Consider the following 26,751-nt stretch of genomic DNA (forward strand, 5'->3'; position numbering starts at 1 on the left):
ATAAGTACAATGTACTTAATGTGTTCATACTGTATTGCAAAACACTTTTGCTGCTACTGAGATGGGATATGGGTAAGATTAGGGACAGGTTTGGTGTTCACACATACTGAGCTGAAACATTCAAACCATTCAAGTTCAAACTAATATTTAAATGCAGAACAATCTCTTACCATGAAGTGTAAGTAGAAGCTCTCACCATAGTGAGCAAAGTGCCAGAAGCACTGGAGATCTCCGGCACACAGCATGATGACAAAAAAATACTGATCCACTGCCCAGAAGAGCTCCTGATCCGATAGTTCTGGATGAGGGTCTTTCAACGCTCCACTGTTGCTCAACCCAAATATTTACAGAAGCCAAACAAGATAAATGTCATTCTGTAACATTTCAGATTTGAAATATGACTGGAAATAAGTTAAATGAGACCAGAGACCTATTGAGTTTCTGATGATGATTAACTTTGAGTTTTATTCAAGAGACTGCTTTTATGTTTGTAACCTCTGAGACCCTTGAACTGCCACTGGATTCAACAATAGTTACTAAAAATAACATTAGTCAGAATGTAAATGATCATAGTGTATTGTAGTTTGTCTGTTGTAAATCCTGCCCACTTCTTTGCATTGTCACACATGCTTCAGTGGTCTGAGAGTGTTTATAGTGCTGTGAGTTTAACACTTCATGACTGAGAGCAGAACAGAACACAATCTTCATCATCACACAAGACAAAAGAACAACAATGAACACAATCACCTTCTTCATCTGGACGCTCACTCTGTTTGCTCAAGGTTTGTGAAATACAGTTGTTGTTGTTTTTTTTGTTTTGTTTTTTAATTCTATTGAAATATTTTCATTTTTGTTTCTGTTTTCTCTCAGAGTGTAGAGGACAGTACACTGTAACTCAGAGTCCATCAATAACAGCAGTTCAACCAGGACAAGAAGTCAGAATAAACTGTAAAACCAGCAGTGCAGTGCATAGTAATGTTTATTTAGCCTGGTACTTACAGAAACCTGGAGAAGCTCCTAAACTTCTGATATATGCAGCAACAAGCCGTTATACTGGAACTCCATCTAGATTCAGTGGCAGTGGATCTGACAGTGATTTCACTCTGACCATCAGTGGAGTCCAGACTGAAGATACAGGAGATTATTACTGTCAGAGTTTACACTATCCAAACAGTAACTGGGTGTTCACACAGTGATAAAGAGTGGTACAAAAACCTCGGTCAGTCAGACGTCACAGTGGTGCACTGATACAGCTGAGAGATACTGCAGCTGCTCATTCAACACAATCACACACAACACTGATCACAGACAAACACTAATAACACTAGATCATCTAAATGAACATAAATTTGCTTAAAGCTCATCAGTATTTTTGTATATAACATGAATATTTTGTTGATGTGATCATGGCTTTTATTCCAGTAAGGACTGTTATTGTTTTATTAGTGTTTCATAGTAAGGACTGATTGCCAAAACCAGTTTAATGATATGATTGTCATAATTTAATTACATTTTTATATTTTTTTTATAGAATGATTGTAGTGATGTTTTCATTTGTTGTATGTAGAGATTGTGGATCTCTTCTGTTGTGTTTGTCTCTTCTCCATCTTCACTCTCAGTGTTTTTCATCATCTCTCTGTTCCACATGATGTTCACTTGAGTTTCTCTGTAAATTATATTCAATGATCTGAATTCAATCCAAACATGTTCTCAAGCTCAACTCTTCAACAGTGAATGTAAGCCACATCTTCAAATCTCACACCACTGAATGATTTACTGTCAGAGACTGGGTTGCTCTCCTCAAATATGATTCAAGATTCAAGATTCAAAATAGCTTTATTGGCATGGTGAAAGAAATCTTTACATTGCAAAAGCATTAATAAACCTGTACAATAAAAATAAATAAATATAATAATGATAAAAAGAAAAAAATCTAGCAATAAAATAGAAATAAATAGTTTTTCCATATTTGGTTTCTGTTGGAAGTCTTTGTGGTGAGTTGTGAAATGGGGATAGAAAGTGTCCCTAATTTGTGCAGGTATTTTTCTTTTTGTGTTTTGATTATTTGGTTTGGTCTGGCTAAGTTTTTATTTTCAGTCAGACATGTTTTGGTTTGTGTAGTCAGCTCTAAGACCAATTGGCCGAGGGCATTTCTTTCTGGTGTCAGCTCTTGGTAGTTCAGGGCTTTGTGATGGAGGGTCTGTTTATCACTATTTTTTAGGTGGGTATGGAATTTAATGGCCCTTTTTTGAATTGTGATTATAAGTGGGTAAAATCCTAATTCTGCTCTGCAGGCGTTATTTGGGGTTTTGCGCTGTACTCCTAGCAAAACTTTGCATAGTTCGGTCTGCAGAGTCTCTATTGGGTGTTTGTCCCATTTAGTGAACTCTTGGTTTGTGAGTGGGCCCCAGACTTCACACCCGTAGAGCACGATGGATTCTAGTGCTGATTTGATTATTTTTATCCAGATTCTGATTGGGATGTCAATTTTGATATTTCTCTTAATAGCGTAAAAAGCTCTCCGTGCATTCTCTCTCAGGTCGTTCACAGCTTTGTTAAAATTCCCTGTGTTGCTAATATTTATGCCAAGGTAAGTGTTTTTCTGCGTGTGCTCAAGGAGCATGTTGTCTAATTTAAAACTATGGTGTTGGTCTTGTCGGCTGTGTCTTTTAAATCATTATTTTGGTCTTTTTGGGGTTAACTGACAGGGCCCATGACTGACAGAAGCTGTGCAGGAGGTCTAGATGCTGCTGTAGACCCTCTTTAGTGGGAGACAGCAGCACCAGATCATCAGCAAACAGGAGGAATTTGACTTCAGTGTCTAGTAGAGTAAGACCAGGTGCTGCAGACCGATCCAGAGCCCTCGCTTACTCGTTTATGTATATATTGAACAGTGCAGGACTTAAGCTACAGCCCTGTCTCACTCCACGACACTGAGGGAGAAATTCTGTGTGTTTGTTACCAATTTTAACAGCAAATTTGTTGTTTGTGTACATTGATTTGATGATGTATGTATTTCCTCTGATGCCACACTGGATTAATTGAAGAAAAAATATGTCTCAACATCGTCTCAAACTTTTCTCAGATTTGCCAAATTCTGAAAAGTCCATTTAAATTCATACAAGTCCAAATGATCTGAGCTCAAGTTAACTTTATTGTTCATTCTGTTTGTCACGGAGCAGAAATTTGTCTTTGACACTGGTGTCATACATATACATAAATACATCCACAGAAGTGCTTAACAACACGACACACACTGACACACAAACACAGAAATAAACAGAATTACACTATCCACATCATTCCTAACATATTTCCAAACATCCCACAACAATAAAAATTCATCTAAACAATCAATTAAAAAGCGCTATAATGCCAACCGTTCTCTTGCATTATTTCAGAAAATAGTGTGATTTATAATAATCACTGCCATTGGGACAAATAATGTTTTATACGCATTACTTCTGGCCAAAGGAATTTTGAGTGAAGGGGGCGAGTACGGTCTTTAAAATTGACTTTTTATGAAAAAAAAAAAAAAAAAAAAAAAAAAAAAAAACGATCAAACAAGTCCTAGAGTGAGTGTTTATGTCCAGTGATCTTATTTGCCTGATTGGAAACACTTTAGAAAACTGATCCTTCATTAATGAATAACTACACAGGAACAAATGAGTAATGCATTATTAACACTCTAGTAACTACTATTAACTAAGAAGAAACTCTGATTAATGAATTAGTAAGTAACAGTGCTCAGTTGAAGGTGGTAGTTCACTATTAGCTAATCAGTAACTACTGTTTTTTCATTCCTCCCAGAGAACTACTAAGAACTACTATATACAGGTTCATAATTAACATGAATGATGCATAATGTATAATTAATTCTAAAGTGAAGGTCATGGTATCCCACTAGTAATGACTGAAGTATTACCAAATCCTTCAGAAGGAATTACTAATTATTTGGATCAGTATTCTGAAGTGAGAAACATGATAACTCTCTAGTAACTACTGGAGTCATTGTAAACTTTTGAGGTTTTTGTAAAGTATTGGATAGTAATAACTCAAGAGTTACTACATCCTTCTAAAGGAACTACTACTTATCTGGATCAGTATTGTAAAGTGAAGATCATGGAAACCCACTAGTTATTACTTAAGTTATACCAAATACATCAGAAGGAATTACTGTACAAAAATGTACAAAAACCTCAAAAGTTTACAATGACTCCAGTAGTTACTAGAGAGTTATCATGTTTCTCACTTCAGAATACTGATCCAAATAATTAGTAATTCCTTCTAAAGGATTTGGTAATACTTCAGTCATTACTAGTGGGTTACCCTGACCTTCACTTTAGAATTAATTATACATTATGCATCATTCATGTTAATTATGAACCTATATAGTAGTACTTCTCTGGGAGGTTTGAAAAAACAGTTTCTGATTAGCTAATAGTGAACTACCACCTTCAACTGAGCACTGTTACTTACTAATTCATTAATCAGAGTTTCTTGTTAGTTACTAGAGTGTAAATAATGCATTACTCATTTGTTCCTGTGTAGTTATTCATTAATGAAGGATCAGTATTCTAGTATTTCTAGCAGTACAGGTATTCTACAAACACTCTATACAAGTATTAAATAAAGTAAACATATTAAAAAGTTGTTTGTTCAAGGCAATATCAGCAATAGTTCTGGTGTCGGAGAAGCTCTTCAGGTGGTCACGAAGCAGCATCTGCTGTAATCTTCACATTTCAGCCTTTTCTAGACAATCTGACCTCTTGAGGTCATCTTCTTTGGATTTCCCCTCATAACTTAAGTCTTGAGGTGTCATGAGCTCCAGGAATGTTTTCAGGACTCGTCTATATAAAGCCTTTTGCCTCCTTTGTTCTCAGACGTCTCCCATGTCTCGTCTTGCAAGACATCATCTAACGGTAATTACCTGCTTTTCTACTTTATTTAGCAAAGCTCTTAATAAAACATGTTTTTTTGTTTTCTCTATTCTACCAGCATGATCTTAATAAATGCTTAAAACAACAGACTTGTATGATGCTGATCATCAACTTTCTCTGTCAACTCAGGCTTTGATCCTGAGTTTGTGGAGCGCGTGCACATGAATGTGTGACATCAGTGGTGAACAGCCAATCACATGCCTTGCAACAGAGAGAAACTGATTCCCTTTTGCTGAAGTTTAAGAGATTGAAGAAAATGAAGAATTTAAATGCATTTACACTTAAGAAAATACGTGTCCACAAAAGAGGACAAATAAAAGAAATAATCTTGCTCAGTGCAAGTAAAACTTGTGAAGTTAGTTTATATATCTTTAAATATTTGTTTTTACAATATATTGTGACCTTTAATTTGGAGGAAGAGAAACTGGGGGAGGGACTTTATTGCGTTGGATGTGTCAGTGTCACTTTGCTCACATCTGATTGGTCCCATTTCCTGTTATTCTCTACTGTCCTGTCCAAAGTAAGGGGGGAAAATGCACATGGGCCTAGGCATGTTTGTCTTGTCTTTTATTCAAGGTCAATAATTAAAATGGTGTTGCACAGTTCTGTCCTGTGCAGCTCTGTCACTAGGTTGGTCCAAGAGCGCTGGCTGGAGCTCATCATCAGGCTGCACCTCCACCACAGTGTCCTCTCTTTTCTGATGCTGGCAGTGTTGAGGACTATGGCACATGCAACAGTAACATCACACACCCTGTCAGGTGCAACCCTCAGACTTTTCAGACACTGAAATCTTCCCTTCAGTTCACAAAGGTCATTTCAGTGTGTGCCTTTGCCTTGTCTGAATCTGCATTGTAACGGATTTGTGGTCGTGACATTGTCATAAAATGCTGCCTGTCTCCATATAGCCCCTGTCTCCAAGCAGGAGCCCATCATAATCACCTGTGCAATGGACAAATGCACTTCTGTTAGGCTCAGGATAAGTGAATGCAATACAGTGAGCTTGACATTTCCAAAGAACGCAGCGTGATTATGATTCAGGCTTCATTACAAGCCAGTAATTGGATTACGGATCGGAAGCATTCAAAATATTTCATCCAGTTCTTTTGGATCAGATTCATCATCACGCCAGTATGGAGACAAAGCTGGCCATAGAGGTCTGTGTGGAGGACTTGTCTGGTTCTTGTGGTCTTTGTGAGGATCTGTGCCTCTGGCTGTCGTGTCGGCGAGGCCTTCTCCAGAAGTTGTCTAGATGACACGATCGGATCTGGCTGACTACGGTAACATCAGAATAAACAGAGAGACTAATATTAGCATTGATGCCATTCATCTTATGGTGTACCAAGTATATTGGGTGTTGTGGGAAGTGTTCCCAGTTCCTACTGATTTAATATTTGCAAACTGATAATGTGTTATGTGTATGCCAGGTTAAAGAGATTTTGTGTTTTTAGTCTAGATTTAGTGTGAATGGCTGTGAGTGTGGGATTGGTTAAGGAAATATTCTACCCAAGCCATCAAAGTACCCTATGAACGAATAACTGAAAGTATGGGATACCCAGTAAATCAAATATCTAAATTAATACATAACTAATATATATATATATATATATATATATATATATATATATATGTGTGGTTAGCTCTTAATTAGAAACACAGTTTAAATGTAATATTCTTTCGAAACTGGAGTCAGACTAAATAAAGTGAACTTTACAGAAGCTCAAGTAAGAGATCTTCATGCATTATACCTTCACCCACACATTTGGATTCTGTTGTTGGGCTTATGGATGATCCCTACAGATACACTAAAGGAACATGTTAAAGAGCATTTTGTGGCCTCTTTAAGAAATATCACTGTGACGAGCAGGGCGGGCGAGAGCCGTGAGGGAACGGCGCGAGGCCGGTGACGCGAGGGTTAACGAGCTCCACCTGTGAGGCGCACCGGCCTTGAGTCTCTCACGGAGGAGCTCCGGAAGCATAAAAGGAGGAGCGACGACAGTGAAGGACGAGAGAGGACCAGGCCTGGACTTTATTTTGTTTTATTATGTTTGTGTGGCCGGCAGACGTCCGCGAGGGTCTGCCGGCATTACTTTCGTTTTGTTCTTTGTTTATTTTATTAAAGTTTATTGTTTGAATGTTCGCCGGTTCCCGCCTCCTTCTTCCCCCATCATACGAACTGTGTTACAATCACATGATCAAGAGTGCATTTGAAACATTTCCATTGTGTTTGTGATCCTCCATCAGCAGCTGCAGTATCTCTCAGCTGTATCAGTGCATCACTGTGACGTCTGACTGACCGAGGTTTTTGTACCACTCTTTATCACTGTGTGAACACATATTGACTGTTGATCCAGTGTTCACTCTGACAGTAATAATCTCCTGTATCTTCAGTCTGGTTATTTTGAGACACCATGTATATGAACTAAAATGTGCTTTTAACATACTATCTCTGTATAAAAAAAAAAATGTACTGAAAGCCCCACTACCAAGGAACATTCCTAGTGTGAGTAAGAACAGTTGGCACTAAAGCTCTTTCTGATTGACTGTGAACGAACTCCCAGCAAACAGGGAACATTTTTATGAACAAACGTTCTTCCAGTAACGCTAATAGAACATTTGTTTAAAGTTATCTGGTCTCTAATAATATTATTTATATATTCATTCATAAATATACTGTGACGACTCAGGTTGTTTGGGATCCATAAGCGGTTTATTGGTAACAGCAAGCTCACAGTACAGGCAGGCGGGGGTCTTATCAGCAGTGTGAACAACAGTGTCAGAGGCACAATAATCGTAGTCATAACCGGGCAAAGGATCGGGACAGGCAGCAAACAATCAGAGTAACAGTCCAGACAAACGACAGGATAACAGGCAACAAACAATCAAAGGTCAGTAATCCAGACAAGGTCGATTCACGGGTAGACAGTAACAGGAATCAAACGCTCAGAATTGTAGCAGGGCAACTTCTTACTTGCTGTTTTTTTTCCTGCATAGTGGCTGAATTCTTGATTATTTCACATTTGCAAAAACTTGCTCTGTTTTATAGTCACACTAGTGGGGTGGATGTATCTGTTTTGCACATTTTAGAGCGTCACCCCTTCATTGCTGTGCACTTTTTTTCTGCACAGTGGTTGATTTGTAGTTTGTACCACCAAAAGATTCTCAGAGTTTTTGTATTTTTTTCAAATTTCCCATTAATTTCCTATGGCGGTCATTTTTAACCGTGAAGGAGCAAATTGTGACTTTTTTTCCTGACCCTTTAACACATCTGATTCATGTCCATGATTTTTGTGTTCACATAGCTAATGCGACTAAAGTCACCAAGTGTCATCCCACGTTAAAACGTTAATCAAATTAATTAGTTTTGTAATTAAAATGTTAATTTTGTAATTAAAATATGTGCTTGCGTGTAGTTTATATGTGTTTAATATAAGATTGAAAGTCTATGATTATACATTATATGACTGTGATTGACAGGTGTAGGACTCCACTTAGGACAAGATAAGATCAAGAGCATGAGTGAACTTATCTTAAGAGATATGGTGGACATTCATAGGCCTATTAAATTTGCATTATTTTCCTGTTTTTACATCATGAAAATCTATAAGACTTTAGTTAAATGTGTGGGACATATATGACATATAGGATTGAAAATACAACAAATATTTTTTGCCGCATATATGTCCCTTATAATATTCTGTAGTAACATAAAAGAATCACAGATATTTTTACCAACACTTTTTCATATGGGAGAAAAACACACGGATTGTGTGTGTCACTGAGTGTCAAACACCTGGGACACGGGTGGACACACATTCTGAAACGTTTGTTAGGCATAATAAAACATTCTTACCGGATTTGAAGTAATCGAGATCAGACAAAACAGTCCTGAAAGACGAAAAGATACTGACTGCTGCTCCTTTATACTTTATACTGGCGGCTCCTTTATACTTCCGGGCCGCGTCTTGATGACGTCATCGGCTGTCGCCGGCCAATAGGATTGGCGGGATTTGATACATTGCTTTAAGACACCGGTTCACGAGTGATGTTCCCCATATGCGGTAAAACGCAGTGTTGAGTTCCCTTTCGAAAGGGAAATGCATTGTGCAATAAAGAAATGCTCCAAATAAAGTTTAATTATAATTTTATATCATTAAGTTATCAATAAGTGATGTGTCAATAAATATGTTAACGGATCTGAAGGATACTTAGTTTGAAATAAATGTATTTTAAATAGATTTTGGTATAGGGCCAGCATGGGAAGTGGGAGTGCTGTGGACCAGCTACACCAGCACAGTTTTTCTTGACCAGTTAGACCAGCACTAAACCAGTCTGGACCAACATGGCATTCATGCTGGTTTATGCTGGATTTTTCAGCAGGGTGAGTTGACATTATCGTCCCACTCTCTTATCTGTCACCTTCCTCCAATGCATTAAGTATGGAGGTGATATTAATATACTTCCCTCATAATTCAGGAATGGGTGAACTGTCAGAGCAGAAAGTGGACTTTGTCACCATTAGAGTCCCACTTTCTTATCTGTCGCCCCTCCAGCACAAGTCAGTGATAGTGTAGACGTGGAGCTGAACTCTACAGGCCCTTCAGGAGCAGGTTTGGACACTAAACCAATGAGACAAACATTATAGTCTTTATCCACCTTGTTTTTAAAATAAGAGCAGCTCGGCCATTTGTAAATTGAATGTGTCTGGCTTCAGGTGTCATTCGCTTCTGAAGACTTTGGGAAGAGAAGATACAATATGCTTATTCTTTGTCATTTATTTATGAGTGTTTCATCAACTTTGGGCACCTAATATCCCAAGGGTTGAATTTTATTAAAATATAACAGATATAACTTTTGTCTTTTTGTTATAATCCTTTAAACAGACTATCAATGAGAAACAAGAAGTTAAATCAGACTTTATAAACATTGTATTTCAAGCTTGTCAATTCTTTGGATATGTTTATTTTGGGAATTGTCTTTGAAATGTCTTTGAGACATGAGCTGCAGTCTTCAGGATAATGATTTAAATAGAGAGAGTCACTTTGCATTGTCACACATGCTTCAGTGCTCTGAGAGTGTTTATAGTGCTGTGAGTTTAACACTTCATGACTGAGAGCAGAACAGAACACAATCTTCATCATCACACAAGACAAAAGAACAACAATGAACAAAATCACCTTCTTCATCTGGACTCTCACACTGTTTATTCAAGGTAAATGTTTAAATAACATTTAATGCTAAAATATAATAATATCATTAACAGTGAATCTTATACAAATATTCTGCTTTTTCTAACAGGTTTCAGTGGACAGGTGACTGTGACTCAAACCCCTTCTGTAAAAACGGTTCAGATTGGTGAATCAGTCACTATAAACTGCAAAACAAATACAGTAGTGAGCAATGCCTGTGTAGGTTCATATACTTGTATGGCCTGGTACCAGCAGAAACCTGGAGAAGCTCCTAAACTCATGATTCATTCTGCAAACCAAAGAGTTTCAAACACTCCATCTAGATTCAGTGGCAGTGGATCCAGAACTGATTTCACTCTGACCATCAGTGGAGTCCAGACTGAAGATACAGGAGATTATTACTGTCAGAGTGAACACTATATCAACAGTAAATATGTGTTCACACAGTGATAAAGAGTGGTACAAAAACCTCGGTCAGTCAGACGTCACAGTGATGCACTGATACAGCCAAGAGATACTGCAGCTGCTCATAAACACAATCACACACAACACTGATCACAGACAAACACTAATAACACTAGATCATCTAAATCAACATAAATCTTGTGTTTATGAAGAGAATGAGTCAGTGTTTAATATGATCATCATGTTTTAGGTGTAATATATGATCCCTGTCAATCAAACTGAACAGACTGAATTCAGTCACTTCTGCTGTCTGGACGTGATGCTTTCCATTTGATTTTCATGACATTTCTGAATGTTTAGATCATATAATCATAAAACACTTTGTAACACTTTACTTAAACCCCTTATATATAATGCATTTTTTTTGTTTTTTTAATGCACCTTATAATGAACTGTTCGATCTCATGAATAATTGTAACCATATTTATAATACATTATAATACTTATCTATTCATTGAACACACCTTTAGAAAGTATAATGTCTTAGAAAAAAAAAAAAAAAACATTTCAGAATCTGCAAATATGACACTGTATTTAAATTTTGGTTATAATTATTTATGAAAATATATAATGCATTATAATGTACATTACGAATATGTTTATATATGCTTTATACATCAGCACTTTAAATTAATGTTACTAAGTATTTTTGATGAATTATGTATTTTAATACACATCATAATGCATGTCTGATACTGTGAATAATGTAACCACGTTATACCGCATAATAATATAATCTATTCATTGTTACAACTTTAGAAAGTATAATGCATTAAAAAACGACAAACAGTTTCAGATCTAACAAGGAATCTAGAAATATTATAATGCATTTTATCTTTCAATACTTTATGACAAGATATCAGGCATTATAACATGCATCCAAGTAAAGCATTACCACAATATCTAATACTAATTATAATTAATAAATGTTGTTCTTTTTTAAAAAAAATCTAAATTATATTTGTTTAAAAGGAATTATATAGACAGACTTACCGAGCACCAGTTTAGTTCCTCCACCGAAAGTGTACCACAGTGATACAATCTAATGAAATCGAATTCATTCTCTTGTCGTGTGTTGATATACTGTAACACTGTGTAAAGAAATATATCTGATGATCTGTGACCTCTGAGGTGACCTTTGACCTCTTTTATCATGGATGATGTTGTGGAGTTTCTCATAATGATCTTCTGTTGTTCATATGAAGCTCAATCATCATGATTCACAAAAAAACCTGCAGCTTCAAATTAATAAATCAATAATTCTGAACATTTCATATGCATTGTTTAATCTAGTGTCACATGACCTGATTATGAGTCCTGATGAACATGTCAACCTCCATCAAAACACCATTATGTATCTTTTTTGTTGTTGTTGTTTACTCTAAATACAGTAAAACTTTTTCTCATTGTTAACATGGTATGCAATATCATATCAATGAGGAAAAAATTATTTGTGTTGTTTTTCCTGCTTAAAATTGGACACTTTAACAAAATCAATAAACATTTTCATAAATTTTTAATTCATTTATTTTATTATTTTTATAAGTTTGTTGCCTCGAGGCAACATTGTACCACAATGGAAAAATTGAAACATTTGGCATTTTCATGTAGAAAAAAAGAAATATATTTATTGAAAACATCAATTTCTTTAACTAGACACTTGAACAAACAAATTTATCCAGATTTTAATGTATTAAAAGTTTCATATTTAATAAAAAGTAACATTTTATATCCAGCTGTTGCCCTCAGGCAACATTGTACCATAGTGGAGCACAAGTATTACCAAACCATCATATTATTATGTTATTATATCAAGTTATCATATCATCTTCATCCTCATCTCCATCTTCTCTCTCACCCTCACTCTCTCCCTGACGGATTGTCACTATGATTTCATCTTCCTCATCACAGCATGACTCCTCATCATCACCCTCATCAACTGCCAGTGCTACCTGTGTTTTATAGCTTCTTGAAGTGATATAGAAAATGTGCAGGTCATAATATATGCAGATATAGTATGTGAATTACTATTCTTATAAGTGCATTACAAAATCATGTGAAAATGCAAATATATTTAGATAATTCTCACTCTTTTCCTTACAAATATAATACAGTTGTATTCACACCTATTATGCCTGTATGGCCTCATGTGATTCCATTATGGTACAATGTTGCCTTGAGGCAACACACAGTTTTTTGTTATTTTCTCGAAAACATTTGATGATATATAATGTAAAGTTCTTGAAAATACTTCTTTACTTGCCAGTGAAGGTGACTCGTATTTTTTGTGGGTGATTAAATGGATACAAACAAGTGAAAAAAGCACTTTTCATTGGAGAAAATATTCTGGTTTTGGTGTTCTTGTAAAAGTATATGATGGTAGTAGTTTTAAACACTAATTGTTCTTCTTTTCTCTTCTTCAGAATCCAGAGGAGTGACTCTGACTCAACCTGAAGTTAAAACTGTCCAACAGGGTCAAACAGCTACAATAGAGTGTCATTGTCACAGACACGCCAGGCTCCAATATCCACCAATCACAGCGCACACCTTCCCTGGAGTACTGATCACCGCCACCTGCACCTCATCAGCTCACTCATCACCAGCACTACTTAAGACACTCACACACACAGTCACATTGTCCGTCTCGTTCACATCTAAGGACTTACCTGTATGCTTACCTCAAGGACTCTCCTCGCTACTTACCTGTTTCCTTGTCTCCGAGTTCCCTCCATCGTCTCCAAGTCTGTGTGTGAAGTGTTGTCTGCAGTCATCGTCTCTAGTCAGCAAGTATCATTCTCCATCGGCACTCTGCAACCACAAAGGATAGTATCATTCTCTATACTATTCATCAGTCACAAACTTTGCATCTGCATACTCACCTGTTGTCACCATCTACTCTGCTTATGTTCAATAAACAACCTGTTAACCTATCTCCTGTCTCCTGGCTGGTCCTACTGTAACAGTCATATAGATGTAGGAATATACAGCAACTACTTAGCCTGGTATCAGCAGAAACCTGGAGAAGCTCCTAAACTCCTGATTTATTATATAAACATCCTCCAGTCAGGAACTCCATCTAGATTCAGTGGCAGTGGAACAGCAAATACTGGACGAGATTTCACTCTGACCATCAGTGGAGTCCAGACTGAAGATACAGGAGATTATTACTGTCAGAGTTACCACAGCATCAACAGTAAAGCTGTGTTCACACAGTGATAAAGAGTGGTACAAAAACCTCGGTCAGTCAGACGTCACAGTGATGCACTGATACAGCTGAGAGATACTGCAGCTGCTGATGGAGGATCACAAACAACACAATGACAATGTTTAGCAAAGTTTCGAAAGACTTTAATTAATTAATAGAGTAAATATATGTGGCAGGAGGGGTGATTTTCTTACGTCATGGTGCTGTTTTAGCCTATTGGCAGCGTCCCTGGGCTATAAAAACAGAATACATCACTTGGTGAACTGCTGCGTCGTTAACACATTTCCTGGAACTGGATGCGAGTACTCAAGACGGTATCAAAGAGTATAGAAGCCAAGAGGCAAAACTCTGATGCTTTTTGGGTAACAGCCATGAGGAGGCGCATCGGTAGCGCGGCAGCCATTTTGGGGTGAAAATGCCAACTGGACAATAGAATCCATCACATCTTACACATACAAAATCGGTGAATCTCACAGCCAAATCAGAAACGCAATAGAAAATTTCTCAAATTCAGTAAATTTTATGACACCTACAGTAAATGTTGTATTGTCTTAACCTATATATGTTTTATGTGATCAGTTGTGGAATCGAACCATTACACTTCTGAGGTAACTTAGTTAGCCTACTTTTTTACTAAGTCTGAAATACATTTTAATCCCCTGGATCACGCTGTAAACATAATGATCTTACAGAACATGGTGCATTGCTGTGTCTGTTATCCCATAATTGCCACTTTTGGACACAGTTGCTGTGTTTTTTTTGTTTACGTAGTCTTGCTTTAACAGACATTAATATAAGACAACACTGCAAAAACAGTTTACTGTCAAGCTGTTATACTGTAACATTCCCAATTTTTTCTGATGCATGTCCTTAATTTAATTTCATATGTTGGTATTAATTCAGTGTTTATAATGCTAATACTTGAACTTCAAAGAATTTTAACCCAAACTGACTGGGTTTCTAGAGAGCAAAGGTTTTGTGAAAAAAGTGGAAGACTTTGGAACACAAAGTCTGTAAAATAAACTGTTAAAAGTATTTGATGATCACTAGCGATAGTATTTTATTCTGTGTTGTCATCATTCAGGTTGGATTTTAGCTTTAATGTACTTGGTGTTGCAATGGAACGTTCTAATGAGTTTCGCTTCTTGTCATATTCTTTGACGGTAAGGAGAACGCGGTGCTAGTTATTTTGTTGGCTCTATGGCATGTGTTTGGTTACGAGAGGTGCACTCTCTGTCTAACGTATGTTTTAGAGACGCCGACTTGTTTGGAGAGTGCTTCTGTCTTGACTCTATGAGTTTTGCTGCCATGTCGTTTATTACTGTTTACACAAACCGGGTATAGACATTGGAGAAGGTAGGGCGAATGCTCTGTTAATTTCTCATTAACTGTGTTTAGTTATGTGATGTACGCATTCTGGAAGCGCTGGTCAAATTGAGTACGTTGCTAACTCGATCCCTTTTTCAGCTGTGAGAACCTGACGCAGTTGCAGGATCGCTGTTTTCTGCACTGGCCTTTGCTGGAAAAGCTACTGTTTTGTTGGCTCTTCATAAAACAATAATCCCCTCGACGATCGGTAAGTATTTATGCATGCATACATTAGGATGGGAGAGAACGTACTCGGTTACTAACGTAACCTCGGTTCCCTTAGATACGGAACAAGTACTGCGTTGTTCGTCTTATTAATTATTATTAATTATTAACAAGACAAGACGCATATGGGGAAAACTCCTTTTTCTCAGATTCTGAAGCCTTTATACAATCACGCAGTGTTAACTGCACGGCCATTGGTTCGTGAAGTTAAAGTCAACGAACCAATGGTGAGCGAGCCTGCTCGAGCCCGCCAAAAGGGGCAGGGTATCGGGCTATATAAGCGGCCGTCTCACCATGGCAAATCGATTATATTCGACTGAAGCGACGGCATGAGGCGTCTCGCGCATAGCGCGGCAAAGTACGCAGTACTCGTTCCGTATCTAAGGGAACCGAGGTTACGTTAGTAATCGAGTACGTTCCCTTGCGATACTACACCAGTACTGCATCGTTCGTCTTATTAATTATTATTAATTATTAATAAGACAAGACGCATATGAGGACAGTACAATCACGGTGTGCAATGCAGTGGGACGACCGAGCATCGGGGAAGAGCACTTGAAAAAGGGCTCGCGACAGATACTCATAAGACAGGACGGCCCAGACAACAGGGACTGAAACACTGTAGTCATCCTCCCAAGCCCATAAACTAGGGCACCAGTGTGGCCTAGGGTGCATATAGAGGGCACAGAACATAGTTACACGCGGACGTGGTCGGGGTCGTAATGGAAAACCATAAGCTGGACACAGCAGGGAGGCTCATGCAGAAAGGACCTGCGTCTGAAGCGCAGGGACATCTAGATTATAAAACCTGACAAATGTAGACGGTGAGGCCCAGCCGGCCACCACACAGATGTCAGCAATGGAAACTCCACAAGACCACGCCCACGAGGAGGCCATACCGCTCGTGGAATGCGCTCTTACCCCAAGAGCGCATCCCCCAAGGGGCATTGAAGGCCTAAGGAGAAGTAAGCGAGTGCTATAGCGTCGACTATCCATTTGGAAAGCCTGGGCTTCGTGACCGGAAGACCTTTAGTGCTGCCACCGAAGCAAACAAAAGCTGTTCTGCCTGACGAAAAGAGGCAGAATGGTCAATGTAAGTCCTCAGGGCCCTGACAGGACAGAGTAGGTTCAACTCCTGATCATCCCGAGAAGGAGGAAGAGCGGAGAGAATGACCATCTGCGCCCTAAAGGGGGTAGATAAGACTTTCGGGACATATCCATGTCTTAGTTTCAGGACGACTTTGGAGTCGTTAGGCCCGAATTCAAGACACGAGGGGCTCACAGAGAGCCCCTGTAAATCTCCCACACACTTAACCGATGCTAAAGCTAGCGGTAGGGCAGTTTTCAGAGACAGGGGCCTTAAGTCAGCAGTCTGGATTGGTTCAAAGTGAGGACCTTTAAGGCCTCTAAGAACCACAGAAAGGTCCCAGGTACACTCTAAAAAATGCTGGGTTAAAAACAACCCAATTTTGGGTTATTTTGGCAACCCAGCACTGGGTCAAAAAGGGACGAACCCAGCGCTGAGTTGTTTTTTGTAACCTAAATTTTGGTGTAAAATGACTACATTGCAGTATTTAAATTAACCCAAATGGGTTTTTAATTAAACCCAGAAATCTTAGACATTATAAAAATCACTTGTACACACAGAATGACTAACAAAAGGTAAAAATTCATTAAAAACAAGAACAAGGGCAAACGTGGTCAAAAGTAACAACATGCATGTGAGATGAAAATCAGAAAAGAATTGCAAATCAACAGCCACACAGTTATACAGATAAATTAAATTGTTTTTCACATTTCAGTGAACAGTGATGAATATAAATGACCAAATAAGACTGCAAAAAAAAAAAAAATATTATCCACCGCCAACGAAAACACTACACTATAAAATTATTCACTGGTTTCAACTTTAAGTAATTGTATTAAATATTGCAATAATTTATTCAAGCAAACAAAGGTAACAAGTTAACTTCCAAAGTTCACTCAATTTCAAACTTATAACTATAAATCCATAACCTTAAGTTGTTTACAAAACTACTTGGTAATAATTATCTAAAATCTCTATTGTTGCCTAAAATATGGAGCTATATTATAAGAGTTTTACTAACACAAGTTAACATGACTAAAGTTTTTTTTTTTTTTTTTTTACAAACATGACTGAACACAAATGTACCACAACATTAACACTGACATTATAACATTTGTTAGTTATAGAGTTCTCTGAGGCAAGTATACATGTGAAAGAATGTGAGTTTGAATGAGTGTGTGAATTCCTCCACTAAACAACAATGAACAAGCATTGAACATTTGTCAGATTATATGCTAAAAGTTCATTGAGTCCATGAATACATACAGAACATGCATCACTGCCAATTTTCATGACCTCCTTAGTATAACTGATGTCCAGTCATGAAGAAGCTCCATCAGCTCAGCAAAGGCACACAACATCCCTTAAATAGTCCAGAACAATCTTCTCCTTTAAAAGCACGGTCACATCAGTGATCTTCATTGGGGAAGGTCATTCTCCTTTTTGACCAGTATTCATCCCTGTCATCACCTGTTCATCATTGGGTTAAAAGGAGGAAAAAGAAAATTACTAAGGAACACAAAACAAATTCCTAAAACATTTGAAGGTTAAAACTGAATAATTTCCAGACAGGTGCATCCACATCAGTAAGGGTAGGTCAATAGTCTGTTTAATCACTTCAAACACTTAATGTAGTGGTTTAATGTGTCTTCTACCACAGCACACTAGAATGCTACAATGGCAGCACCAGTGAATGCATTTAATTAGATTATTATTGACCGATACAAATGATTCATGATTCAAAAATTGAGCTGGGCGATATGGCCAAAAATATTGTCACAATACTTTTTTCCATATCATACGATAGCGATATTTATCACGATAATCCAATACCATTAATGGGGAAGGAAATTCTACATATTTGTTAGAACTTGAGAACAAATGCAAACAATTTATTTACAGTTAAACTCCACAGAGTAAGTTGCCTTTTAATTTAGGGCCCCATTCTGTTTTCCATTATATTTTTCTGGATTCTATGTTTTATGATTTAAAGGGTTAGTTCACCCAAAAATGAAAATAATGTCATTAATTACTCACCCTCATGTCGTTCTACACCCGTAAGACCTTCATTCATCTTCCGAACACAAATTAAGATATTTTGATTAAATCCGATGGCTCAGTGAGGCCTGCATTAAAGCAATGACATTTCCTCTCTCAAGATCCATAAAGGTACTAAAAACATATTTAAATCAGTTCATGTGAGTTCAGTAGTTCTACCTTAATATTATAAAGCGACGAGAATACTTTTTGTGTGCCAAAAAAAAACAAAATAACGACTTTTCTACAGTATAGTGATGGCTGATTACGAATTGAATCAGTGACTCGGAGCGCCGAAGTCACGTGATTTTGCAGCAGTTTAGCCGTTTGATAGGAGATCCGAGTCACTGATTCGATTCGTAAAGCTCCGAAGCAGTGTTTTGAAATCAGCCATCACTATATTGTTGAAAAGTCGTTATTTTGTTTTTTTGGCACACAAAAAGTATTCTTGCCGCTTTATAATATTAAGGTAGAACTACTGAACTCACATGAACTGATTTAAATATGTTTTTAGTACCTTTATGGATCTTGAGAGAGGAAGTACCATTGCTTTTGAATGCAGGACTCATCGAATTTAATCAAAATATCTTAATTTGTGTTCTGAAGATGAACGAAGGCCTTACGGGTGTAGAACGACATGAGGGTGAGTAATTAATGACATTATTTTCATTTTTGGGTGAACTAACCCTTTAATTTAGGGGCCAGTGGCTCCCTACACAGCATGCAGTGTGGAGTCCAGTGAGATGTTTTTCTGTCATTATGAAGCTTAACAGTTAACATGCCAAAAAAATATTTAAATAAAAATATAAATTACTACTTTTTTTTTGTTGAAGTATTAAAACAGACATGACATACCTCACACATTCTGATGAACTTGGAGGGCTGCTCTTTAAAGTATTAGTTCACCCAAAAAAGAAAATTTACTCTCCCTCATGTCGTTCCAAAACCGTAAGACTTTTGCTAATCTTTGAAACACAAATGAAGATATTTTTAATATTCTCTCAATTTTTTGTCCATAAATTGCAAGTCTGGGAGTCCAACATTTTCAAATTTTCTGAACAGACATGATTGCTTTTTATGATATGAACAGATATAATTTAGGATTTTATTCATATATAAATATTGGTATGGATTACTACAATAACTTTGCATTTGTGAAGCCTAAAAATACTGATTATCTAGACTGTAAATGGATAAAAATAAATAAATAAATAAAAAAGATGAGAATATTAAAATTATCTTCATTTGTGTTCCATAGATGGACAAAATCTTTGGGTTTGGAAAAACATGAGGTTGGGTAAATGGTGACAATTTTTATTTTTGTGTGAACTATTCCTTTAAGAAAGGAAGACCAAGGGCTCCTCTCCACAGTTGGTTTGAGTTCTGCAATGAATAACACGGACATCAGTTATTTTAAAAAATGTCAAGAAGTCACACTGTTGCTGCATAAACATTTTAAGTAACGTTAAACAGGCAGAAGACAACAGAAACATTCATTTTCTAAAAATAAACTCACATAAACTCAAAAGAATGAAGCTCTCCTTAGGTCTCTGGCTTGATCTACAAAAACAAACATGGTTTTATCAAAAAAACAACTGATAACGACGTGGAATTTTAAACTTACCATAAATCGTCTTTCCCTCTCTTCTGAAGAAGCTGAGAAGATCTCGTATCCTCGCACAGCAGTCGCCTGTCGTTTAATGTTACTCCCGGCGCGGGCCAAATGAACACACAAAGCGCAACAAGTCTGAAATATTACATGCAAAACATTAATTTTAACAATTATCGCTTCAACACCATCAAAATAAACCAACCTTTATTACATATCGCAGTTTCATTTCCTTAAGGAAAACTATAGGTAACACTTGAGTAATTATGCATTTCATGATCACGTTGAGTGTAAAAAAAAAAAAAAAAAAGGCAATTGCTCACATCTCAGACACTTTAATGTTGATTAGTAATTCATTAGTAATTCTTTATAATTTGTCATAGTTACATATTAGTTATTAATGATGCCAGTCTCATTCTGTAATTATTGATTAGCTAATAAGGAACTATCTTAGTACTAAATTCGATATTACTTACTGATTAGTTAAGCTTGTTTCTATATTAGTTAATAGTAGTAGCTGAAGTGTTAAAGTAGTACTACTCATTAGTCCTGCATTACTTCCTGCATAGTTACTTATTAATGACGGACCATTATTCTAAAGTGTTACCGAATTCTGCTCTTTTTGGATCGTTTATACATGCTAACTGTGACAATATCCTATATTTCTCATTCATTATTTTATCATGTGCTGATATAACACTGTGTAAAGAAATATATTTCATGAGTTGTGAAAACTGCTACATTCCTCCAAAGCACAAGAGTACATGATTTAAATAGAGAGAGTCACATTGCATTGTCACACATGCTTCAGTGCTCTGAGAGTGTTTATAGTGCTGTGAGTTTAACACTTCATGACTGAGAGCAGAACAGAACACAATCTTCATCATCACACAAGACAAAAGAACAACAATGAACAGAATCACCTTCTTCATCTGGACTCTCACACTGTTTGCTCAAGGTTTGTGTAATGCAGCTCCAATTATTCTCTTGAAATATTAAATGTTTATAATTTTATATAATTTTTTTTAGAATTTATAATTGTAATATTATTATTATTTTCTTCTTCTTGTTCTTCTTCTTCTTTCTCTCAGAGTGTAGAGGACAGTACACTGTAACTCAGAGTCCATCAATAACAGCAGTTCAACCAGGACAAGAAGTCAGAATAAACTGTAAAACCAGCAGTGTAGTGTATAGTGGTAATTATTTAGCCTGGTACTTACAGAAACCTGGAGAAGCTCATAAACTCCTTAACAAGCCTTCATACTGGAACTCCATCTAGATTCAGTGGCAGTGGATCTGGCAGTGATTTCACTCTGACCATCAGTGGAGTCCAGACTGAAGATACAGGAGATTATTACTGTCAGAGTGAACACCAGATCAGTGGTAGCTGGGTGTTCACACAGTGATAAAGAGTGGTACAAAAACCTCGGTCAGTCAGACGTCACAGTGATGCACTGATACAGCTGAGAGATACTGCAGCTGCTGATGGAGGATCACAAACAACACAATGTTGTATCAAACCTTTCAGAAACATTATTTATTTATTTTGATGTACTAAGCATGTAACATAATCTTTATATTATATAAATGTTAGTGGTGCTTGGTCCTGCAAAACTTTCCACTACAATGTAATCTAACTGCAGGAAAGTCCGTCACTTTAACTGCACTTCCATGCTTCATCACTAGATGGCGTGTCTGTTACATAACTGAGTTCTCTATCTGTCAGTCACTTTGACGTTGTGTCGATGTGATGACACTAGTGTAGTGTTTCTCAACCTTTTTTACTCGATGGCCTCCTCCTTCACCAGATCAATACTGCAGTGCCCCCCTAAGATGCCTGACGTTTCCTCTTATACTGAACTTCCACAGCAAAGAGAGAAAAGTGTTTGTATTTAAGCCTTTTTATTAACATTTGTTTGCATTATTACTCTTCTACTGCATGTTTTGTAATATTCTTTAATATTCTTTTTGAAAACATAATTGGTAAATTAAAGCTATGCTTTATAACTTAAAAGAAGTCCCTCTGCTAAATTATAATACTCTGATGTTACCCAGGTCGAGTGATTGCATCTGTGCCAACAGAACGATTGAGACTCCCATCTAAAGCCTGTCGGTTCACGTCGTCCCTGATAACAAGAACTTAATGCTGTTGGACAGGCTGTCTCTGCTGTACATGCCACGGACATGAACGAGGATAGTCCCGACCCAGCACACATGCAGGAACTATGCTCGTCAACCGATTTATTAATAATTAATAATCATCAATAATTAATAATCATAAACTGTGAGGTAAGATTAGTATACACACATCAGAAGGCCTACTCTCTCATCCCTGCATAGAAAGACACATGTACAAATGAGATGCTAAAATTCAATGGTTAAAAGCAGCACTTTAAAGGAAAATTCACTAATCACACTGATGCACATTATGACAGAAACCCTTAACAATGTTCTAACATCATAAATACAGCGATTATGATATAAATAGACAGTAAAGCAAATACAGGATAAATGTGAAACAACAAAACGACCTCTGCTTCCCCGTCGACATACAGCATGAGCGCAAATGCTTAAAGAGGAAACAATAAATCTTCCTATGGTGTCCCAGTAATTGTTCCAGAATAAACCACTGAAAATACAACATCACATACAAGTTTTGCTGAAGTTAACTCAATTATAGAATTGTTTCTTTATTCCTCTATGGCATGGTGTCGCTCTCAGGGCAACATAAAACGTTTTTGGACTTCACACCGGATCTATATATGACACATCTGTTCAATGAAATGAGGGGCTGAAGTGGGTGCAGCCTTTTCTGTTTATCCACATTTCCTGATGGATATATTATCAGGGACCCCCAATCAGAATGTGAGGTGGAGGGTTTCTGAAAGTACACTGCACTGCTACAGCAAACAATAGACAAGTGTTTGAATGTTGAGCAGCAAGATCATTGACTACTGATACAGCAGGAATCATTCAGTTGTGTCCTGTAGAGAATGATGTGTAAATGTGTATGTCTGACTCTGTATATTTACTGTTACTGTGCTTTGGTGATGTAAAGCCTTTCTTTTAACCCTGTCAGTAAAACTATTGGACTCTGAATGTATATCGTCCTGATCTCTCTTCTGTCTTTTGCATTCAGAGGGTGTTTTACATGAGCGGCACATGCTTCACTGCTCTGAATGTGTTTATAGCTCTATGAACTGAACATGACATGATCAAGAGCTCTTCTTCATCAACCAACAAACATAGTTTTAGTTGTGATTTTCATATATATTTTCATCACCACATTTTCAGCAGAAGTGAAACTGGTGTGTTCCAGTCCAGATCATGTGACCAATCAAACAGTGAGACTGAAAAGCCCATTTGCATTGTCAGGGTGGAGTGATTGTGATCCTCTCAGAATAGAGCAGCTCTGTCACCAGAGACCATGTTCAAACCCCAAGAGCTTTATTTGACATTTACATCAAGTTTGTGAAAAGCACCTGCATCTTCATCTGTTAGCTGAATGATGTTGTCAGACACAAAGTGAACTTGTTGAGAAGCTTTATTGAATGTTACAGCAGATTGAAAGATCACACAGTGCTTTGACACGCCAGCTCTCTTTCAGTATTGAGTTGTAAATCACTACAGCTGCAGCACTAGACTCATGTGAATCCTGCCTGACACAGGACACTCAGATACGGCTCATCTTCAGGAGAGAAACATCAGCACTCAGAGCTCTTGTGGAACGAGACCTCATGAGGAGCTCCATCATGTGTTACTCTGCAGACGTACACCTCTCCCTTTTCCCAGCGTGCTTTGCTGAGGGTCAGGACGCTACTGCGGCTGTAGCGGCCGTCCCGCTGGCTCTCTGCGCTGGTCACGACCCCCTCGGTGACCTCTGACCCGTCCAGTGTCCAGCTCACCAGCGCCCCCTGTGGAGAGTAAGAGCTGAGCAGGCAGAGCAGTGCGGCTGAGTCTCCAGAGATCTGCAGAGAAGAGGGCGGCAGCAGAGACACTGAGGGCTTCACTGTGGGACCAGCTGCAGGAGACAAACACAACACATTCACAAACACAAAGAAAACACACTGTTTCACTCACAGCATTTCAACAGCAGCAAAAATCATGACAATCTGATCCTTCATGTCATTCAACATCACTAGAGCTCATATAATATACAATATACAAACTACACAATCACTATATACATTTAAATCAATCCTCAGAAAATAAACTCAATATACTGAGACACTGACTGCTTTAATTCCAGCAGTTTTTGCATCCCAATATAAAGTACATTTTTACTTATGTGAGATATTCAACTCAAAATGTAACTCAATTTCAAAGTTTGACTAAAGCTCAGGCCAAATGATGATTATATCACTGATAAGACATGATAACAATAAAATTTGTAAATTGAATTATAAAGCACTGAATTATAAGCACAACATGAACAAAAGAGATTCAGTATCATTGACTGAAATACAGAAAGTAGCAACATTTACATTCTGATGTCAGATCTATTTTTTTCGCCATGTATGATATCTACAATAAAAATGAACTACATATGAACATAGAAATAAATAAAGGGAAATTAAACCTGTAATAAACTGATTAAACTCACAGTGAGACTCATCATGGAAATGCATTTAGATTTATTTTAAATGCTGTTCTTCTGAACGTATAAACATGACAATATCAATGTTTTAGATTAAATAATTATAAAACAATATCAGTAACACTTTACTTAAAGCCTTCATACACAATGTATTTTAAAAGTATTTTAATGCATTAATTAATCTTTCTTTTATACATTATAATGTGTGTATGATCTCATGAATAATTATAACCGCAATTATAACACATTATAATACTTATCTATTCATTGTTACATTGTTACACAATGCATTAAAACTCATGACAAACAACCATTTTCAGATGTAATAACAAATTTGCAAATATTATATTGCATTTTTGCATTTATAATGCACATTTTAATGCACAATTATTTATGAAAAGATACATATAAGGCATTATAACATACATTATGAATAGCTTTAAGGCTTCAAGTAAAGTGTTACCACAATATCTAATAATAATTGCCATTAATGTTTTTCTTGTTTCAACTTTAAATCATTTTAACTCTAAATTGTTCTTTATTACACTTTATTGTATGCTGACAGTTACATTGTACTGATCAAATAAGTACTGAGTAATATTAATTAACTGCATGTACTTACTATAGAGTTACAGTTAGGGTTTGGTTCAGGGTTAGTTACTTGTATTTATGCATAATGTACTGTTATTACTATAATAAGTACATGTAGTAACGTGTAACTTCTTCAACTTAAAATAAAGTGTTACCTTTTTTTCTTAAATAGGAATTAAAAAACAGACTTACCGAGCACCAGTTTAGTTCCTCCACCGAAAGTCCTCCACAGTGATACAATCTAATGAAACGGTCGTACAAAAACCTCTATTCCACTCGAGTGAACACAAACTCCAGCAGAGAGAGAGAAACAACACTTCAACACACTGATATTAGAAGAAACTCAGATCTTCTCAACACTCAAACATTCAGTTTGGACAAAATGATTCTCAAAAAAGAACAACAAACACACTTTCATTCAAAATGTTTGTTGTTGCAAAAACAGTGTAATTATTTTCATGATCAGCTGAAGAGTTTATTAATCTTATTTAATCTTCTTGTGGACTGTTTTCCTGGTTTCCGTTTGGATTGTTTATTCTTTGTGATTCTCTGCTGCCTGCCCTGAACCTTGCCTGTGTACTGGACTGTGTTTGTTTGCCGCCTGCCCTGATCTCTGCCTGTGACCCGATACTGTTTGTCTGCCGCCTGCCTCGACCATTGCCTGTCCCTGTTTATGTTCTTGCCTTTGCCCCTGTCTACCTGTGTATCTACTATTCTTAATAAAGCTGCAAATGGATCCCCGCTCTGCCGACCCATCATTACAGAATCAATCATCATGATTCACAGAAAAACCTGCAGCTTCAAATAAATTAATCAATAATTCTGAACATTTCATAAGCACATTGTTTAATCTAGTGTCACATGACCTGATTATGAGTCCTGATGAACATGTCAACCTTCATCAAAACACCATCATGTATCTTTTTTTTTTTGTTTACTTTAAATACAGTAAAACTTTTTCTCATTGTTAACATGTTTTTAAAGATGTAGTACATTACTGTACTCACAAAGAAATAATTATTATGTTTGACAATTATGTTTAAAAATATTGACTTTCATGATACTATAGTCATTTTAGGGGCCTAAAAAAATATTTTATTTTTCTTCCTTAAGTTGGCCACCATTTTGAGATCACATGACCAGCTGAATGCTGCTCACTTTCCCTGCGTCCCAATGTCCATACTATCCATCCTAAATAGTATGTGAGATTAAAATAAGTGTGTCCCAGAGCATAGTATGTTGGAAAGGGTATGCCAAAAGTCCCCGGATGGTCTACTATTTCCGGTAGATTTTGGAAGTGTGGATCCGTGCACACTATAAAGGCTAATATTGCCCACAACCCATTGCGCTTTGGATGAGGATTCAGTTCAGAACTACAAACACGAGTAAAAAGTGTTAAAAAACTACAAAACATGGCGGATATGCACGACCGACGCTGAGA

General features: G+C 37.0%; 1 long non-coding RNA gene across 1 annotated transcript; it reads left to right on the plus strand.

The window, feature by feature from the left end:
- Positions 1-511: 511 nt before the first annotated feature.
- On the plus strand, positions 512-1,932 carry LOC127506571 (uncharacterized). The gene is made up of 2 exons (XR_007928032.1): positions 512-782; positions 871-1,932. It is a non-coding gene; the product is annotated as an uncharacterized LOC127506571 (long non-coding RNA).
- The last annotated feature ends 24,819 nt before the right edge of the window (positions 1,933-26,751 follow it).

This window comes from Ctenopharyngodon idella, chromosome 24 (genome assembly GCF_019924925.1).
Source record: "Ctenopharyngodon idella isolate HZGC_01 chromosome 24, HZGC01, whole genome shotgun sequence".
NCBI lineage: Eukaryota > Metazoa > Chordata > Actinopteri > Cypriniformes > Xenocyprididae > Ctenopharyngodon > Ctenopharyngodon idella.